The sequence below is a fragment of the Taudactylus pleione genome, unplaced genomic scaffold (assembly GCF_031769625.1).
Source record: "Taudactylus pleione unplaced genomic scaffold, aTauple2 ptg000374l, whole genome shotgun sequence".
Classification (NCBI taxonomy): Eukaryota; Metazoa; Chordata; class Amphibia; order Anura; family Myobatrachidae; genus Taudactylus; species Taudactylus pleione.
Window position 1 is genome coordinate 654,127 of NW_028284775.1, and position 21,527 is coordinate 675,653.

Sequence of the window (21,527 nt, forward strand, 5' to 3'; positions counted from 1 at the left end):
ATCAAAATCTGGAAAATCATATAAAACAAACAGTCCAGCATCAACTACCTGCAGCATGAATAGATCCCAGCACTTGCAATCTTCACAACCAACACCTTTATCATCAACCTCCTGATCAGTGATTAGAGGTAGTCCGGGATCCAATTTGCAAACTGACTCCTCCCCTATCCAGGATTCCCAATAAGAATTTTTGTGCACTATGGCTGCTGCTGCTGTGGGTGAATCATCATAGAAGGGGACCAATACGATGAGTAGTTTTAAACAACAATTGACTGTGAGACAATCATTTGCAAGAAGAACCAAGTAAGACATCTGCCATCCTGTTCCACAGAGGATCACTGAATCCATTATGCCCATTGGTAGTTTGGTTTAACCAAGCCACCAAATTTTTTCTTTTGTGGGTGCCTAAACAAACCAAGCTCTTCAGCCAAGAAAGTGGCAGTTCCTGTTGCTGAAGTGCTATGTATGTCCTTTTTAATATAAAATATAAGGGTGGGTAGGAGAGCTCAAGTACAATTCCATTGTGCACCACATTTTATTTTGGACCTTGCCAAGATTGGATGTGTGTGACAGGCAGCGTATATTACTGTACTTTACTTGGGCGTTGAAACTCTGTATCTTGAAAAACCATCCATTTTTGGTCTCTGAAAATATATAGACAATTTAAAAAATCCCCACCAATTCCAAAACACATTAGGCATTTCTTCCCCGAACAAAGAGAAATAAAGCAAACAAAACAGAATAGTGTATTTAGCATTGTTACAGTTTCCTTTTTAATATACACTGTTACAGTGCAAAGAAAATTTGGTCTAAATATACAGCCTGATGACAGAAACCATGTACAGCTGTCTACACTCTTCCAAAATGTAGATGCGAAACAAGGGCATTTCTAGAGAGGAGGGGGCCCGTGTGCAGTCTCCGACACGGGCTCCCTCCTCTCTGTCCGGCAGCGGCAGCACACTGAGCTGTGCGCGGCCAGCGCCGGAGTTATAGACTCTGGGCACTAGAGTGTGCCCAGAGTCTATAGAGTATTCGCAGCTCACCTGGAAAATGGCTGCAGCAGGGACTCCGGAGAGATAGGTAATAATATGGGTGCAGGGTGTGCGGTGCGGGGCCCCACTGGACCCAGGGGCCTGTGTGCCCCGCACACCCTGCACCCATTATAGATACGCCCCTGATGCAAAGGGTCAAACATGACCAATTGTTCAGGACTCTTGGCCGGTGTGCTTTACAGATTACATAAAAGGTGGTCCTGAAATACTAGCATAGGGAAAAGTTTGGGAGCTAATGAGCATTTCCTCACATATATGTTATAAACAGAGGGCCTGATTCAGATTTGGGAATAGAGTAAGAAAGAGCAAGTAACTGTGCACCTTGGTAAAACCATGCTGCACTGGGGGCAGATGTAAAATGTGCAGAGAGATTTACAGTGCATCCGGAAAGTATTCACAACGCTTCACTTTTTCCACATTTTGTTATGTTACAGCCTTATAAAAAATGTTAATAAATTCATTTTTATCCTCAAAATTCTACACACAATACCCCATAATGACAACGTGTAAAAAGTTTTTTTGAGATTTTTGCAAATTTAATTTAAAAAAAACAACTAAGAAATCACATGTACATAAGTATTCACAACCTTTACTCAATACTTTGTTGATGCACCTTTGGCAGCAATTACAGCCTCAAGTCTTTTTGAATATGATGCCACAAGCTTGGAACACCTATCTTTGGGCAGTTTCGCCCATTCCTCTTTGCAGCACCTCTCAAGCTCCATCAGGTTGAATGGGAAGCATCGGTGCACAGCCAATTTCAGATCTCTCCAGATATAATCAATCGGATTCAAGTCTGGGCTCTGGCTGGGCCACTCAAGGACATTCACAGAGTTGTCCTGAAGCCACTCCTTTGATATCTTGGCTGTGTGCTTACTTAGGGTCGTTGTCCTGCTGAAAGATGAACAGTCACCCCAGTCTGAGGTCAGGAGCGCTCTATAGCAGGTTTTCATCCAGGATGTCTCTGTACATTGCTGCATTCATCTTTCCCTCTATCCTGACTAGTCTCCCAGTTCCTTCTGTTGAATAACAACCCCACAGCATGATGCTGCCACCACCATGCTTCACTATAGGGATTGTATTGGCCTGGTGATGAGCAGTGCCTGATTTCCTCCAAACATAACGCCTGGCATTCACGCCAAAGAGTTCAACCTTTGTCTCATCATGGTCTGAGAGTCCTTCAGGTGCATTTTGGCAAACTCCAGGCGGGCTGCCATGTGCTTTTTACTAAGAAGTGGCTTCCGTCTGGCCACTCTACCATACAGGCATGAATGGTGGATTGCTGCAGAGATGGTTATCCTTCTGGAAGGTTCTCCTCTCTCCACAGAGGAATGCTGTAGCTCTGACAGAGTGACCATCGGTTTCTTGGTCACCTCCCTGACTAGGGCCCTTTTCCCCAGATTGCTCAGTTTAGACAGACGGCCAACTCTAGGAATAGGAAGAGTCCTGGTGGTTCCGAACTTCTTCCATTTATGGATGATGGAGGCCACTGTGCTCAATGGGACCTTCAAAGCAGCAGGTAATTTTCTGTACCCTTCCCCAGATTTGTGCCTCGAGACAATCCTGTCTTGGAGGTCTACAGACAATTCATTGGACTTCATGCTTGGTTTGTGCACTGTCAAGTGTGGGACATGCACTGTCAAGTGTGGGACCTTATATAGACAGGTGTATGCCTTTCAAAATCATGTCCAATCAACTGAATTTACCACAGGTGGACTCCAATTAAGCTATAGGAACATCTCAAGGATGATCAGTGGAAACAGGATGCACCTGAGCTCAATTTTGAGCTTCATGGCAAAGGCTGTGAATACTTATGTACATGTGATTTCTTAGTGTTTTTTTTTTTAATTAAATTTGCAAAAATCTAAAAAAAACTTTTTACACGTTGTCATTATAGGGTATTGTGTGTAGAATTTTGAGGACAAAAATTAATTTATTCCATTTTGGAATAAGGCTGTAACATAACAAAATGTGGAAAAAGTGAAGCGCTGTGAATACCTTCCGGATGCACTGTATATTTGGGAGGGATATGTCCAAACTGAAATCTAAATTGCAGTGTAAAAATAAAGCTGTCCAGCATTGTGTGCTACATGCAAAAGCAGCCAGTTGCAATGCATTATGGTTTGTTCAGGTACACAGTTACTTGCTCTATCTTACTCTCTATTCCCAAGTCTGAATCAGGCCCAGAGGCTCATAAGGGGATAGGGTAGTAAGGGGGGGGAGTAGTTCGAAACTATAGAGATATTGGACCAGTATTATTGGACAACTGTCTATATAAATGCCACATACAGTAGTAGAAATTAGCCTGGGGGATTTGATATTTTCTTTTAGCTGCTAGAATGAGTACATGATGCCACAGGGATCAAAACATCCCGAAACTTAGCATCATCTTTTCAATAGAGGTCAATCCAATGGTGTAGTTAGTTGCATACAGATGTTGGCGGGAGCTGGTGAGATATATACTGTACCTAAGTATTTCATTTTATCCGAGACGATGCTAAAGGTATATCAGAGGAGAAGGTAAGAAGTTTAAGCCACCTAAAAGCCACACTTCAGACTTATCATAGTTTATATTATATCCAGCGAACATACTGAATTGATTGATAATTTTAAGAATGGCTGCTATGAAAACTTCAGGTTGAGAGATCAAAAGCAGCATGTCATCTACGAAGAGGGCGAATGTTCATTCTATGGAACCGATGCTGAGGCCGGAAAAATTTGTACAATGACGTAAAGCTACTGCCAGCGGTTCGAGGACCAAAGCGAATAAAAGAGGGGACAAGGGGTAACCCTGTCTCATTCCCCATTGTATAATTAAAGGTGAGGAGAGATAAACATTTTCCAAAACCTGGGTATAGGGCTCGAGATAGAAGTATCATAGCAGGGACAAATTAAGTATCTAGGAATCAAAGCCTCCCAAGAGTCTCGAAAAGATGGTGAGCATATCAAAAGCTTTTTTTGTGTCTAACTATAAAAGGACCCAAGGGCTGGATGCTCAGATAATTGAAAGTGCTGCATAAGAGTCTAGACTCGATGGACATTCGACACACAATGCTTCCCCCAGACAATAATAATATCTGGAATTATAAATTTCAGTCTATTTGCCATTAGTTTAGTGAAGATTTTATAATCAGAGTTTAGTTGCGAAATCGACCTATAGGAGGTCGGGATGCCAAGGGATGTTGGGAATAGCACTAGTGCTATCAGCAAAGGGCTGGTTACTTACTTGAGGGGTATAGTATTTTTGCAGGCACGATTCCCCTAGGGAATCCATCCCCATGCTAACCAACCAAGGGATGGTGGGCATAATGGTGTGGGGGCCCCACACTGTGTATCTCCATGCCATAGTGCCACTAGCCATGGCTGGTAAAGGTGCTAGCTTTAACAATTTTGAGTGGCAACTTACGCTTTTTGTATCCCCCGATTTAGCTACTACAGCACCAGCCTAGGCTGGACACACTAGTGTATTTTCTTTTTTGGGGGGTAGGGCACTTTAAAAATAAATAAAATGCAAAGAGCAGTGCTGCACCGATATCAGAGATTCATACAACACTATAGAGGCACTTTATAGTTCACTGTGATTTTCCTGCTGTTTTGCTATGGTTTTGTGAGGGTTCATTCATTTTGAAACCAATGTGTATCGATGGCATCTTTAGTTTATATCAGAATGACCTTTAGTAAATTCATTGGTTAAATCTAGAGGATACAAATAGAAAGGAGAAAAGGAATGAAAAGGATAGTTCATAAGAAAAAGATAGGCGTGTTATGAGTTTTGGGTGTGTGTCACTGGGTCTGCTGTTGGCAGCTCCATTCCAGGTTCTCTGAAACAGATTCTACTAGCATGAAAAAACTCCAAAATGGCTGCTGAGGGAGGAAACACATATTTTATATCACATGGTATCGGCAGGAACAAAATTTTTTTCTATGTACAAAGGGCCTGATTCAGAGCCGGACCCTCTGACCAGAGCGCTCACTCTGAATCAGGGCCCTCCATGAAAATGGAGCGGCCTCCTGGCCGCTCGCATAGCTGTGGGTGACCACCCACAGCATATGCGAGCGGCCAAAAAGATGGTCGCGATGGTCTTGACCATCGCGACCATCGGACTTGCGACGGAGACCCTGCGGTAGGGTCTCCCTGCCACAAGCCCTGGAGTGATTTTGGCTCTATCAGAGCCTAAATCACTCCCACTGACATCACTAGTGATGTCAGTGGGGCCGGCTTCAGACGGTAGGCGTTCCCATGGGAACGCCTCCGTCTGGCAGGCACGCCCCCGGCATGCCCACCAAAGGGGGCGTGCTGTCAATCAACATCGACAGCACGCCCCCTTTGGTGCGAGACCCGGAGCGACAGCTTGGCTGTCGCAGTCCGGGTCTCGCGCATGCGCACGACGGAGCTCCCTCCGTCGCGCGCATGCGCAGTGGGGAACATCGACCCACTTGCGAGCGTACTGCCGCTCGCGAGTGGGTCTGAATGACCCCCAAAGTGTAGTGCTTTCACTTTATTGTTGGTTTATAGAGCCAATTTGAAATACAATTGGATTGCATGTTAAATGGGAAAATTTTGCATGCAATAGCCATGTTAACTGAGGGCCTGATTCAGCAAGGAAAGCATGGATGCAGACACACGCAATTGGCCGATGTTCGCGGTCTGCGTATGCGTCTGGGTCGCAGTGCGAGTGCGCTAACCACTCACTGCGTCCGCAAAAAAGCGATTGCAGTGGATACTCAGATCCAGGGAAAAGTGATTGACAGGAAGCGCCGTTTGTAAGTGGATACTGGGAGTGGTCGGCCTAACGCAGACGTGCCAGTGCGTTCACACTCCGTTACAGGGGCATGCATAATTTAGCCACTGAGATGACGGATGCAGCCTGGCATCCCTCTGCATGCAGGAAGTCTCTCAACTCCTGCGGAAGGGTCAGGTCTACCCTGCGTGCTGCTCCAATGTTACTCGATGTTCCCGGTGTTTTTTCAGCCTTGTGGATCAGTACGGACATTAGCGGACGGTAAAGGGGGCGGCATTATGTAGTGCTGGGCATCTGCATCTTTGTGCTGCGATTGCCATGCGTATGCAATCATTAGCAATTTCTCGCAGCGGCCAGGTGCGTGTGTCTGCATCCGTGCGTTCCTTACTGAATCAGGCCCTGAGTCTGCGGTAAACAGCAGACTTTACTGCAGACAGTAGGCTCCTTAGCACATTTTGCCCTATGTATATGTGTTTTTGTTGTACAGAATTTAAACTGTAATCTCCAGCAGGCAGGAACTGATGTAAATAATTCAATATTCTCTGGAAAGACCTGTGTAATATAGTGGCACTATACAGATAAAGAATAATACTATTTACTCATCTTATCTATCTTATGTATCTAAAGAGCCAGAAACAGTTCTATTTCTTGGCCATTTAGCTAAGATCAATTTAGCTGAGATGTAAAGCAGTGTTGCTGTCATCAATGAAAGGGATGTGACTGCAACTACAATATGAAACAGGAGCGTAATCAGAATTTCGTGGACCCCATAGCAACATTTTGAAAGAGCCCACTCTCTCTCTGCACAGCAGATGTTCTTTGTCTGAACCATAGCGGTGCCGTAGTTCAGAATATGCCATATTGTAGTGATGACAGTACACATTATGCAACACAGTGCCCCAATTAACATTATGCCATAGTATGCCACACTGAGTGCCAGTTCATATTATGCAAGCATTGTATGGACCCCAGTTTATATTATGCCACAATATAGTGCCCCAATTCATATTATGCAACATTGTATTGCCCTAATTCATATTATGCAACATTGTTGTGCTCCAGTTCAGGGCCGTAGCTAGGGTAGTGCGGCCGATGCCATCGCACAGGGCACCACAGGTCAGGGGGCGCTGTTTGGGCCTGTCAAATTTCTGTTTATTATCATTCTTGCTTGTAGCTTCCTCTTATTTCATCCCCAGCATCTCCTGACCCCTCCTATATCTTCCCTGGCCCTTCCCCATGAAGCCATGGCCCTTTTTTGGGTGCATTATGTCCTTTTGAAAAATGAGGGGGGCGCCAATGCTCTTTCTGGCACAGGGCACCAAAAAGTCTAGTTACGGCTCTGCTCCAGTTCATTCTTTTCTGTGTCCTGCAGTATTCACAGCAGTGGCACTTGCAGGCCAGGCAGGCGACAGTCGTCAGGAACTGGGCTGGACTCTCCTGAGTAGCCTGGGATCCTTGATGGAGCATGTGTGTGGCACACGTAGTACATAGAGAGGGAGGCCAAAACAGTAGTTGTAGTGATCGGACATAGATGGTGAAGAGGAGCAGAAAAGTGAAAAAGAACGCTCTTTGGAGGGAGAATAAGTAAGACATCATAAAAAAGCTATACATATTAAGTAAAGAGACACACAGGACAGTTAAGCAGCTATGCTGCAGGCAAGCAAGAAAAGGATAGAGAAGCAAGGGAGAGAGACAGGACATTGCAAATTGGCTATCCTGAGATAACTGCTAGCTCAGTGGTTCTCAAACTGGGTGCTGTGGCTACTTAGTGTGCCTCGGGATCATAGGCATAACTACCATAGTTGCAGGGGGTGCAGCTGCTATGGGCCCTGAGCTGACCCTGCACCTATGGTGCAAGGCCTCAGTCCATGGTCCCGGACTCCCCCCCTGTACCCTCCTCACTCCCCTCTCCTCGACTTACCTGTAGCCTGCACCGTGGTCGTGGCCCCCTCTTGGTGGTTGAGTCCTCCCAGTCAGATCCACCTCTGGCTCTCCTCATTGACTGATACTGGGAGGAGGCTTGGCCTCCTCCCAGTATCAGTCAGTGAGGAGAGAGAGATGGAGCCGACCGGGAGAGTGTGCCTGCCCTGCACAGTGTGACCACGGAGCAGGTAAGTCAAGAGGAGTGTGCGGAGGGGGGGCTGCGGACCGAGGGGGGGCGCAGACCGACAGGGACCTGTGAAAATTTTACTATGGGGCCCTCCAAGGTCAAGTTACGCCGCTGCACGGAACACTTGTAGGGATGCCTCAGATTGGTGGTCCAGCACCAAAACAAATTATTTACAGAAAATGTAAGAGGTAAAAACATAAAATATGTGGTCAAACAGAAATGCATCCCTGAAGCTTAGGATGACAAGTAAGCACAATTTACTTAATCAATTATATCAGAATTTCTCAATAACAAACTTTTGGCTTAGGGGTGGTGTGAAAAAAATGCTGATACTCCTATGGTGATTCAAGACAGTTTGGGAATCACTGCCCTAGCTGAAACACCACTGAAGAAGACAAGATACGTTAGATCCTCCTGCATATAATGGATCCCATGGTTTAAATGAGCAAGAACATACAGTATGTGTCAACATATACATATCCTCAAATGGTGCCATATTGCCCTGTTTGGAGTGCCATAGAATTTGTGACTAAGCAGCACCATGCGTCTCTCTTAGTCGCATTTCTAATGCAACTAAATTATAATGCATGTATCCTGAACACAGCGCGACTCAGACGCTAACCTGTGTTAATAAGACAAAAGTCTGATACTAGTGAGCCGTGTCATGCATTGCGCCACGAATTGCGCCACACATTGTTGTGCTTTGTTTATTACTTTATACTAATTCCTTTGTGACAAAAAAACTTTGTATGTGACTACGATACAAATAACAAGCAAAATTTAGGAAAGAATATGAAAGTCCAAAAATCCCTAACCATGGCGGAGCATGTAAGTTGCGCCATGTGTCTTGCGCCATATGTGCAAAAAGAATAGGTGTATGAGGACACATCTATATATAATTATCTCTCATATGGGCCTATTCATCAACACTAAAATAACGTTTTTAAAGACATTTTCCTTAAATACCGTTATTTTAGTATTCATGAAGCATCTTAACGCAGCAGATATCACTGATATCTCCTGGTTAAGTCCCCCCTGCGTTAATTTCCACACTCCCCATACATTAGTACATTAGTATGAGGATATGGAAATTAAGCTGTTCATCAAATTCCGAAAATTATGTATTTTTGGAATTTGATGGAGTTCCTATTCTCCACTGTGAGGTGGCAAATAGCAGGTGACACTTACCTGTGTCAGCGTGTGCAGGTCCCCTGGCATCTCCCTCCATCGCTCTGGTCCATCCTCTGGCTAAGTTGTCTGCTCGGACACTGTGTTCTCCCAGCATAACACAATAAAGTTTAGAAAAAAAAAAAGTTTTTTTATTTTTCTAAACTGTACTGTGGTCCGCTGGGAGAACACGTGTCAGAACAGACAACAGAGCCGGAGGCGCTGCAGCGGGCTGTTAAGTGCGGGACAGGGGGGGAGGTGAGCGGAGGGGGGAGGGGGGGTTGGGGGACACACACACAGAATTACCGCAGCTGTAGGCAGTACTGCGCATGCGCTGGTTTTACAGATGTAACAGTGCATGCGCAGCACAGATTACAGCTGCGGTAAGGTAGTGTAGAGAGGGAAAACTATCTATTTCCCGAAAAGCTGTCATCGCAAAAATAACAGCTTTTCAAAATAGATAGTTATGGAGAGGAGGAATGATGAATTCCTCCGGTAATTAGGTAGAACTCCATGCGAGTTCTAAACCTAATTACTTCCATCGATTTTTAGGTATGATTAATAGGCCCCATAGAAAGACAGATGCAGACAGACAGAGAGAGCGAGAGGGAGAAGGATCTGGTCCCACCACAGCAGAGTTCAGCAGCAGCCATGGGTCCAGAAACACATGCACAATGAAGGCGGGCCTGAAACTGCAGATATAGGTCCTGCAAATCAAAGCGGCCCATTTTGCAAATCCTAGATGGCCACAGCGGGCCAATCATGGCTTGCTGTGTCATTGCTCAACCCCTTGGTGCTGGCTTATATTGGCCAGCGCGAGGAGGTGGTCCTCAGTCCATCACCAGAGAAGGAGCAGAGAAAAGCTCCTGAAGATTAGAGCAGGAAGATGATGTCAAAGACACCAGAACTCCTTGGGGTTGGTGTCCACTACAAAAAAACTTAAACAGGCTATTGCCAACCAGATGAAGACAAAAAAGTCAATAGCCACCAGGGGCAGGAGTGGTGAAGATGCCAGGAATACCTTGTGCAACAGTGGCCACTGTAAAAAAAAGAAAATGTGTTCTTGTACACACATATTGATTAGCACTTGACCTTTGGTAAAAAAAAAGATCTATAATTTGCTAAACTGGGATTCGAGAAGAAAAGGCCAATCCGATTTACAAATATCATTAGAATCTGATCCAGTCATCTCAATGCAATGAGGAATATATTTTACTATTAAAGAAGAATGAATCCTATTTTTTTTATATAACTGTCACCACCATATGTCATAATGTGTTTCCATGTCTGGGACCCCTTTCTTTTTTTTTTAAACACTTAGCCATAGAAACTATGGAAAGAGAACTATATCATTCTCGTTTTGTATATCTGAATGGGAGCTGTGTCGAAAACATCAGAATGCTTCCAGAGATTACTCGCACGCTAACCGGTGCTTTGTTTACTCTGAGCCAACCTGGAGGTAGAGACCAGGAAGGTGATAACATCTCATGTATCAAAGACCAAAGAAGTCTGCAATGCAGATGTTGTATGTTGGAGGAAGCAACATATTACATTGGACTATTGGTTATAAATTGGGTTTTATTTGAATTGTAGTATTATATTAATAAGTGATAAATATTTATTTGATGGTAGTGCTTTAATTTAATATTTTTATTACTTGTATTTACTAGTATTTGATCTATGTTAATGACATTTTTATCTTTCTTACTGTTTAGATGCACATCTCATGCTAATATAGAGAAATGTACATGCTATAATTTTTTATGCAATATCTATTTACTTTTCTGTGTTATTAATATTTGTCATATCGGGATGTACTTAATATGTCAACAGTCAAAAGGTTGACGCCATATTATCGAATGTCATACTGTTGACATGGTTAAATTTGAGACCCTCAACATGTCGACGCCTGTAAAACTGCCGACACATGGAAGGTCAACATAGGTAAACTGTCTACCATGTGAAATGTAAACAGAGTAAAATGTCAACAATAGAAAGGCTAGGGTTAAGCTAAATTTGGGTCGACATTATTTACCTGACAACATGTTGGCTGTCCATGTTTTCTCAGTGTCAATATGTTCTATGTCGACATTGTGGTTGTCGACACCCTGAACACATCGTCATTTTGCCTGTCAATATGATATACCTGTTGACATAATGTAGTCTAGTTAATGACTTTTTAACACTTACAACAAACCTTGGTATGCATAAAAGCAGATAATGTATAGAGAAATCACATTTTCCTATGGAAGTGATTTTCAACCTTTTTCAACTCGCGGCACACCGAACAAGATTTTAAAATTGCCAAGGCACACTATCAGTTTCCCACAGAGAAAAACACGCACATTGGTCCACACAGGGAAAAAACAACACACATATTGGCCTCCACATAAAACCAAATAAAGCACATTAGCCTCCACAGAAAACAAAAATAAAACACACTGGTCACCATTTCAAAAAATAATCACACTGACCCTCATAGAAGGCAAAATAATACCCATGGTCCCCACATAAAAATACATTTACACTGGCCTCCCAGAACGCAATATAAAACATACTGGCCCACAAATGTAAAAAAAAAATCACACTATCCCCCACAGAATTCAAAATAATACACAATTGCCCCCACATAAAAATAAAACAATCACATTGTCCTCACAGAGAGCAAAATAATATACATTGCCCCACATAAAAACACAATTACACTGGCCCCCACAGAAAACAAAATGATACATTATGACCCCCTACCTGTCCTGGGCAGAGAAAGGAGCTCCCTGTCACTTGGTCACGTCTAGATGGCCTTTCACTTAACGGATCCTGACATCTTCAGTCCCTCAGCCGTGGAAGTTGGTGCAGGCTTGCAGCAGCCTGTCACATTCACTGCTCATCAGCAGTGAGCAGCTCTGTATCGGCGGGACGGCAATGCAGCGTGCTTGACCCATGATGTCATGCCACCGCATCTCTCTCCATTGGTACTGCCCAGGCAGCAGCTGAGCCACCGGAAGAGCCCAGAACCACGGGGGGGGGGGGGGGCATCTCCTGGTGGCGCTTCTCTGGCGGCACACTTAGGAACCGTTCGTGGCACAGTTGAAAATCGTTGTCCTATGGTATCTGCAAACATCTGACGATTTTGCCATTGCCATACTATTGGTATGGTCACGGAAATCATTCAGATGCTATAAAAAAACTATAACCAAAGTCATCATTTTTTTCACACATTAGCAGGATTACCTGCCGGTATGTGTACAAACCCGCAGCAGCCAGGCGGTTTCTGTGGGGCTCTCTGGCTGCACACGATATTTTGCGATGTTTGATCTCGCACGTGTGCAGTGGGGCTGGCTAGGAGGTAAGACACAGCGTATCAACACTAGGTTAATGTGATGTGAGTCTTGCATGGACTGCCGGAGGGAGGAGTTGTTATTACATTTTGGCGTTATTGCTTTCTGTTATGCCTCAATAAGAGGTGAACAGTGGCATGACAAGTACCAATTACAGACTAGGCAATTCCCATATGGGTGTCCAGGAGCTCTCTACATGCTGATTGAAAACTATGTAACCACTTGCCCAGCGTGATTGCATTAGATGTGACCAGTCAGAAACTCCCACTGGGCAGCTGCTGGAAGATGAACTTCCAGCAGCTGCCAATCGCAGAGACCTCCTGGCCCTTCTTTTGTTAAACAAATTGCATGAACTCGCTGCAAATGACGTAACAGTTAGGAGGTGCCTAGATGGTTAACGTCCCTTCCTCTGCTAACTTTGGCTTTACAAATGGAACAGATGCCTTCACAACTGTTGTCAGAATTTAGATTAAAATAATTCCACACCCAAGACGTGGCTTTTCTGGCTTTCTTTTTATCATTAGCAAGAACTGCTGGCACTGGTGGCTGATTTACTCAAACCACATCCTTATCATCAACATCCACATTAGCATCAGATAGGACACAAATTTCCCCCTCATCCTCCTTTTGTACTTCCTCCACACTCCAGGCCGTTTTCACTTCGCCTGTCCCCACAGCAGAATTATTTTAAATGTGGAGAAAACAGAAATGCGATTTTAGTACTATACGGAAAGAGACACCCTTAAGGAGTCTGTTTATGTTACCTGCAAACAAGATGTAACAAATAACTGGCAATTCTGGGCCGTTCATAATATACATATGATTAATATGATACCTGGCTATAGGGAAACGTAGGCACTGCTTTGCCATACGGAAAGAGGCACCCTAAAGGACCTTCTTACCTCACCTAAAATGAGCCAATTTCAAGGGACAGGAGAACATTGGCCTGGACATTAACTTTACCTTTAAGGAGGACTGTGACTCCTTACACAGCATATCAGATTAAATAGCGAATTTTAAATATACAACTTCTCCTGTACTTTTATAATACACCATTTTAGACATATATACCTATAAGCTTAGTACTGGACACAAAACCCAATTTTAATATAATACCTCCCGAGTCTGGACAACTCGTGTGCCCAGCAGCTTCTGATAAAATAGTGGGAGGACTGTAGCGCTTGTGCACTAAAACTCTAGAGAACTATGCTGGTGGGGGTTTAGGGTTAGGCACTATGGGAAGGTTAGGGTTAGGCTACACTGGTGGGGGTTTAGGGTTAGGCACTATGGGAAGGTCAGGGTTAGGCTGTGGGATTAGAGGGTTAGGCACTATGGGAAGGTTAGGGTAAGGCTGTGGGATGAGAGGGTTAGGGTAAGGCACTATGGAGAGGTTTGGGTATGGCTACAGAGGTTGAGGGTTAGGGCTAGGCACTATGGAAAGGTTAGGGTTAGGATATGGGGGTTAGGGTTAGGCATGGGAAGGTTAGGATTAGGCTGTGGAACGAGAGGGTTAGGCACTATGGGCAGGTTAGGGTTAGGATATGGGGGTGGGGCTTAGGGTTAGGCAGTATGGGAAGGTTAGGATTAGGCTGTGGGACGAGAGAGTTAGGCACTATGGGGAGGTTAGGGTTAGGTTACGGGGGTGGGTGTTAGGGTTAGGCATTTAGGCTGTGGGACAAGAGGGTTAGGCACTATGGGGAGGTTAAGGTTAGGCTATGGGGGAGGGGAGTTAGGGTTAGGCACTACTGGAAGGTTAGGGTTATGCTACAGGGTGGGGGTTAGGGTTAGGCACTATGGGAAGGTCAGGGTTAGGCTGTGGGATTAGAGGGTTAGGCACTATGGGTAGGTTAGGGTAAGGCTGTGGGATGAGAGGGTTAGGGTAAGGCACTATGGAGAGGTTTGGGTATGGCTACAGAGGTTGAGGGTTAGGGCTAGGCACTATGGAAAGGTTAGGGTTAGACTACAGGGCTGGGGGTTACAGTTAGGCATTATGGGAAGGTTAGGGTTAGGATGAGAGGGTTAGGCACAATGGGGAGGTTAAGTTTAGGCTACACGGATGGGGAGTTAGAGTTAAGCACTAGAGGGAGGGTTAAGGTTTGGGTTAGGGATTAGGGTTAGGGATAAGGCAGGTATACTCACTGGAACTACACTGGTGGGGGTTTAGGGTTAGGCACTATGGGAAGGTTAGGGATAGGCTACGCTGCTGGGGGTTTATGTTAGGAACTATCGGAAGGTTAGGATATGGGGGTGGGGGTTAGGATTAGGCATCATGGGAAGGCTAGGATTAGGCTGTGGGATGAGAGGGTTAGCCACTATGGGGAGGTTAGGCTATGGGGGGTGGGGGTTAGGATTAGGCATTTAGGCTGTGAGACAAGAGGGTTAGGCACTATGGGGAGGTTAGGGTTAGGCTACGGGGTGGGGGTTAGGATTAGGCACTATGGGGAGGTTAGGGTTAGGATATGGGGCTGGGGGTTAGGGTTAGGCATTATGGGAAGGTTAGGGTTAGGCTGTGGGATGAGAGGCTTAGGCACAATGGGGAGGTTAAGTTTAAGCTACACAGGTGGAGAGTTAGAGTTAAGCACTAGAGGGAGGGTTAAGGTTTGGGTTAGGGATTAGGGTTAGGGATAAGGCAGGTATACTCACTGGATCTACGCTGCTCCATTAGATGACTCATGAACGCCTGGACCTGGAAGATGCTGCTGGAACCTTCGATAGAAGGTAAGTCTACATGTAAACATTGTAACATGTCGTTGTTTCATCAGTGTCTACATGATGAATGTCAACATGGTAAATTTTTACATTATGATAATTTCGTCATTATGACTGTCGATATATCATACCACACCCAGAGAGAGAGAGAGTTTATAGAAATAATTTTTAACTGAATCTTCAGCATAAAACTATTTAACAGTCTAAGGGGTCTATTTACTAAACTTTGTTAGGAGATAAAGTCAACGGTGATAAGGTACCAGCCAATCAGCTCCCAACTGCCATTTTCAAACACAGTCTGTGACATGGCAGTTGGGAGCTGATTGGCTGGTACCTTATCACCGTTCATTTTATCTTCTAACACAGCTTAGTAATCAGACCCCTAAGTGTTTTTAAAGATAGTATATTATGTAGTAACCGTAGCAAACAAGCTGCAATCATGGGCTGGATGCAGAACTGAATGTACGCCCGTTTATGGGGCTAATTTAGCATATTTTTGCACTGCACATGTGCCATTGCCAGCATACATAAAGTTGTGCGATGCAGAGTAATATACATATCAATAGCTGAGTGCGCATAACTGTACTGTAGTGGGCAATTCTCACACAGGCAAAGTTCTGTGAAGGCATTTCAATGTACAGTAACTGCAGGCTATGCAGGGCTGGGTGGAAGCGCAACTACACATCTTCAAATGCATCTTTTGATGATGGATATAAAGCTAAGCATATGGATATGGGTGGTCTGATCACAAAGCTGCTTGCAATTCTACATAATGGCAAATATAGGCTTTTTTCCCCCATGCATATAAAGTGGGAGCATGTGCTGCTGCACTTTGTTCAACACTGCATCAGGGTCGATGTACATAATGGGCATAATATACAGTGGGTCACAATTTATTCAAAAATGTACATGTAAAATGTGTCCAAGAAAAGAGGAAACTCTGTGTGTGCTGTGTCAGATGCATCTCTCAATTGGGGAGATGTACGAAGCCTAGAAGCGGTATCAGCGCACGTTATGTGTGCTGATACCGCTTCTCACCGATGTATGATCGTGGGTCTGGGAGGTAAATGACAGGGTCGCTATGCGCCCCTATCATTATCAGCGCTGCTATCTACAAGATAGCATCGCCGAGTGGCAGAGCCATGCACGAACGGTCAGATCGCATGACCGTTCGGCCGGCTGTAGCTGTCGTTATCGAATATAATCACATTATCAAATGTACAAATATATACATAAGATAGAATAAAGCCCGAACAGTGTTATTAATAAAATCAATAGTTGCATTTACCATATCAAATACAATTAAATACAGACACAACTACGAAATAAAAGTACAAATGAAAGTCAATTAAATACAAACATTCATTCTCTTCCCCTTAAATATTAGTCATCTTTCCTGCCATAGTCAAATTGCAAAATATCAATTAAGACTGAATCATTTAAATAATAATCCAAGTAGATGGTATGGTGTAGCTTAAAGTATGATCACAGCCTTTTCCCCTTCTTTAGATGTCCATATAGGTTCCAACTTTGTGTTGTCCAGAGTGTTATATCTTGATGTACCTTTCTTCAGAGCAATGACTCATCAAGTATGCTGTTTATGTAGTTTATTTATTATCAGTAATACTTGCATTAGTATAGGTAGATAAAGACATTATCTCCTCATGGCTGTTCTCCTTTCTCTTACTTTCTCCTATATCTCTCCACTTCCTGATCACCAGTCCTTCTATGCTGCAAGATCACTACCTCATTTTACTATTACATGACAATGCACATAAACTATTTTTATAGATACTACATATCCCCCTTTCTTTCATATAATTGTTTTTTTTTTAATATAAAATTTACGTTCCAACAAGTAATGCATTTATACAATGAAACATATAACAATGTGTTAACGTTATCTGAGCATGAACATTAACCCAATATACATGAAACTGGTAAACCTTCTAGAATGGTTACAAGCCATAAATTAAGAGTCATATCTGCTCAATAAGCCTAGCAGGAGGTTTAATGACTATGCCTCTTTTCATCTGAATATGTGATCCTTCACTCAAAGAAACAGACTCCATGATCGGATCACTTGATGCTGAGGATGGTAAAGGTACTGTGATGACATCCTCTTGACTTGTTCCATCAGAAGATAAAGATGGAAATATCTTCTTGAAATGAGAAACATTCCTTGTCACTATTTGATTGTCATTTCCTGCAACAACCATTGTTCCTTTCCTTTTCATTATAGTCAGTGGACTTGGGTGAAAAGCAGTCATGTCCTTGCGTACTATTTGTTTCACCAGAACACGATCTCCTTCTTGTAAATCAGAAACAATAGCTCTCCTTTTCTGATCTGCATAATGTTTAGCTTTTTGTTTTTTAGCAGAGTCCATCTTCCTAATCTGATGATCTGTAGATGCAGGAGTTAAATGAATTTCCGGGAGTATGGATTTGATCACTTTTCTTTGAAACATTAATGTCTGAGGAGGGACATTTATTGTGGAGTGAGGCACTGATTGATATTGTCTGAGAAATTGATTTAAGGATTGTTGAATTGGAATTCGTGATACTTTACAAATCTTTATTTGCCTTCCAAGATTACGCATAAAACGTTCAACAAGACCATTAGCTTGTGGCCACAGGGGAGTAATTTTTTTATGTCAAATTCCAAAATGTTTCATGAATTTGCTGAAATCAGCACCTTGAAATGGCGGACCATTATCTGTCTTTATTGTTCCTGGAATTCCATAAGTAGTGAAGATTTTATCCATTGCTGGTAAGACAGATGTGACAGATGTTGAAGATATTATTTCAAGAATAGGATATCATGAATATTCATCCACAGCTACTAGTATGTATTTACCACTGTATAATGGGCCATAGAAGTCAACATCAACATTTTCCCAGACATTGTCAGGCAGGTCAGTCATCCATAATGGTTCACTGTTAGGTTGCGTAGAAAGAAGGGTGCATGTCATGCAGTTTCGTATTTCCGATTCAACATGTTGCTCCATGGAGGGAAACCATACCTTTTCACGTAAAAGTTGTTTGGTCTTTACAATTCCTAAATGACTGGCATGGTCAATGTCAATTACTTGCTTTCTTAAAACAGCTGGAATGACAATTTTGTCATCTCTGAGAATGATTGAATCATCATGCACAATTAGTTCTTGACAATGAAGTGCTGTAAAGTCTTGTTCCTCATCGGTTGAAAACAGAAACTGCACCTACCGCCAATCATTGGAAATAATACAGTGTTTTACTGCTGACAACACTTTATCTGAGGAAGAAGCCTCTTTGATGCTGTCACTAGTAAGTGAATCAGGATTTGAATCGTTGATATTAAAGTTCACATACTCCTCCACTGAAGTACACTGTGAGATGTCAGAAGGCAAAGGGTGTCTAGACATGTAATCTGAAGGATTATCAGTGCCAGCTCTATGAATGATGGAGAAATTGTATGCCTGTAAACATAAGCCCCATCGCTGTATCCTAGCTGGTTGTTTGGATTAAGGATTTACAAAAAGTGTCACCAGTGCTTGATGATCAGTCTGGATGGTAAAGTCAATGCCGTATAAATAGAGATGAAAGCGTTCACAATCCCAGACTACTGCAAGAGCTTCCCTTTTTGGCTGGGAGTAGCGTTGTTCCACCTCTGTCAAACTGCGACTCACAAATGCTACAATGTGATGATTCCCATGGGTATTCACCTGAGTCAAGATAGCTCCTAACCCCACAGGACTAGCATCCACAATAAGTTCTGTTTTCCAAGCAGTGTTGTAATATGACATTGTGTCACTATCCTGCAGACATTATTGGGCCTGATTCAGAGCCGTTCGCTATTTGTGATCGTTCGTTTAAAAACAAGGGGTGGCTATTCAAATGATCCGTACGCACATTGCAGTCTGTTCACACCTCTAAGTCTGAACGAGCGAGCAAAACATACGCTCGTTTATTTGTTAAAAACGCCCCCTGGCCGCTCGCACCATACGTCATGTCCGCTATTTATTAGATTAATCGAGTACATCGACCAGCGTATGAACTGCTCGCTATTCTTGTGGTTGGTGTTTGCTACCACAAATTTGCGAGCAGTTCTGGCTATAAAATAACCCAGTGACGTGGTCAATGACGCTGCTGTTTTAAATATACACACCCATAAAACGCCCGTTTTGACCTTTAAGCACGCCTGCGTTCGGATCTCCACTCCCCATTTTCAAGCTCCTTCCCCTGTTACCACCCACATACGCCTCATTCTGTCACTCAAAATAGCAGGCCCTCGCTATATTGCGTACCAACGATTTTCGGCCGCACTGACTGGTTCGCGCATGCGTACTAAAAACCGTACGCATGCGCAGATGTGCAAACATCGCTCGGAACGAGCGTACTGCCGCTAACGAGCGGCTCTGAATGAGGGCCATTGTTTTATGTCATCAAATGCTTGCGATTGAGAGGAAGTCCATAGGAATTTACCATTTTTCTTTGTGAGTTCTCTAAGTGGGGCTGTCAAAGTGGCGTAATTTGGAATGAATTGGGAACAATAGTTAGTCATCCCAAGAAATGACTTTACTTCACCAGAATTGTTAGGTTTCGACATTTTTGTAATAGCCTGAACTTTTTGTGGATCAGGACTCACTCCATCTTCAGAGAAAATGTGACCAAAAAATGTGAGTTTCTGTTGAAGAAAGACGCATTTGTCTTTATTCAGTGTTAAATTCCTGTCTTGAAGACACTGAAACACTTGACGCAGAGCCGCATCATGTTCCTGGCGCGTTGCTCCAAAAACCAGAATATCATCACTGTAATTGATGGCATTTTGAACTGACTGTATCACTTGATGGATAGAATTTCGAAATACCTCTGCTGCGGATATGATTCCAACTGACAGCTGTTTGTATCTTCGTAGCACAACATGAGTTGAGAATGTTGTTATTTGTCGGGACTCTTCATCAAGTTCCAGTTGATGATAACCTTTATTTAAATCCAATTCCGAAAAGAAACATGCACCTGTTAGTTTATGCATAATATCATCCATAGTAGGAGTAATATGGCGCTCTCTTTTAATGGCAACATTAGGACGACGCATATCAACACATATTCTCACTGCATTTGGTTGACCAGGTTTGGGCACAACCACAACAGGTGATACCCATGGTGTTGGACCAGATACCTTTTCTATTATATCTAAGTCTTCAGGAAAACACTGACATATATTGTAGCTCTTGGAGACCGGACATTAGAGAAAAAAGAAGTATGGTAGGTTGGAGTGAAAATACCAATGGGAATTATTTATTAAAATCATTATCAATTACCAATGATCAATCTAATTCAAGTTAGAGAATAAAAGTAAATGTGTAATTGTGTGTAATAGGTCACTTTCTATTATCATTATTATTAATATTATTATAATTTGTTTTAAAGTGGTGACATATTACGCAGCACAGTACAATGAAACAATCATGACAAAAACAAATTACTCACAATAACATAAAACAGAAGGTAAAGATTGCCCATCCAAATGAGCTTAAAGGTGTAGGGATCATCTGACACATAATGTACTGTAAGGCAATGGAATAACAATTGTAGCTGTTAGTGAGAAATATGTGTGTGTGGCTACTGTAAAACTGGGTACACACTATAAGATAAATCGTTCTGATGGGTGGGGGGATTGCGCATGCATGGAGGTCATTCATCACATCGTCCCATCTGCCGCGCCTCACAGTAGATGGGACGATGCAATGAGCGATGCGGTGCTGCCACATGCAGCATGGAATGATATATTGTACCATCATACACCGGATTGTGTAGTTGTACATTGCGTTGTACCATCGCTGGGTATACACATCATATAGTGTGTACCCAGGTTTAATCAAAATCATTCCTCCTCCCTTCTGCCCTATTCCGCCTTCGTCCCACCTCCCCCTCTGCCCTGATGTCACCCACCGGGATCACTGCAGTGCGAGGACCAGGCTGCGGCTGAACTAGCGACTGGAGAGGAGAATATAATGGACAGAATCAATATCCATACTGTGCAGCAGTGGTATGTGACTGGCTGGAGGCAGTGGTGCCGGGAAAGATGCATGCATGGTAAGTGTTTGTAGTGATCCCCTGGCAGTGGGTGCATAGTGGGTGGGGTGTAGCGCATGCACAGTTGGGGTGATCGTGCCCAGTAAAGGAGGGGTGCCTGTCCAATAGGCATATCTCAGTGGAGGAAAGGGTAGGCGTCAGCACATACATGGGGGGTGGGCTGTAAGTGTGCCTGGTACACATGTACAGTGAAAGGTGAGTGTGTGCATTAATGAGGAAGGAGGTAGAAGGTTTGCCCAGTAGGAGTGGAAAGTAAGTGTTCCCAATGGGGGGGTTTAAGTGTGCTCAGTAAAGGCTGGTTAAGTGTTCACTGTGTAGGGGGAGGGGGGCA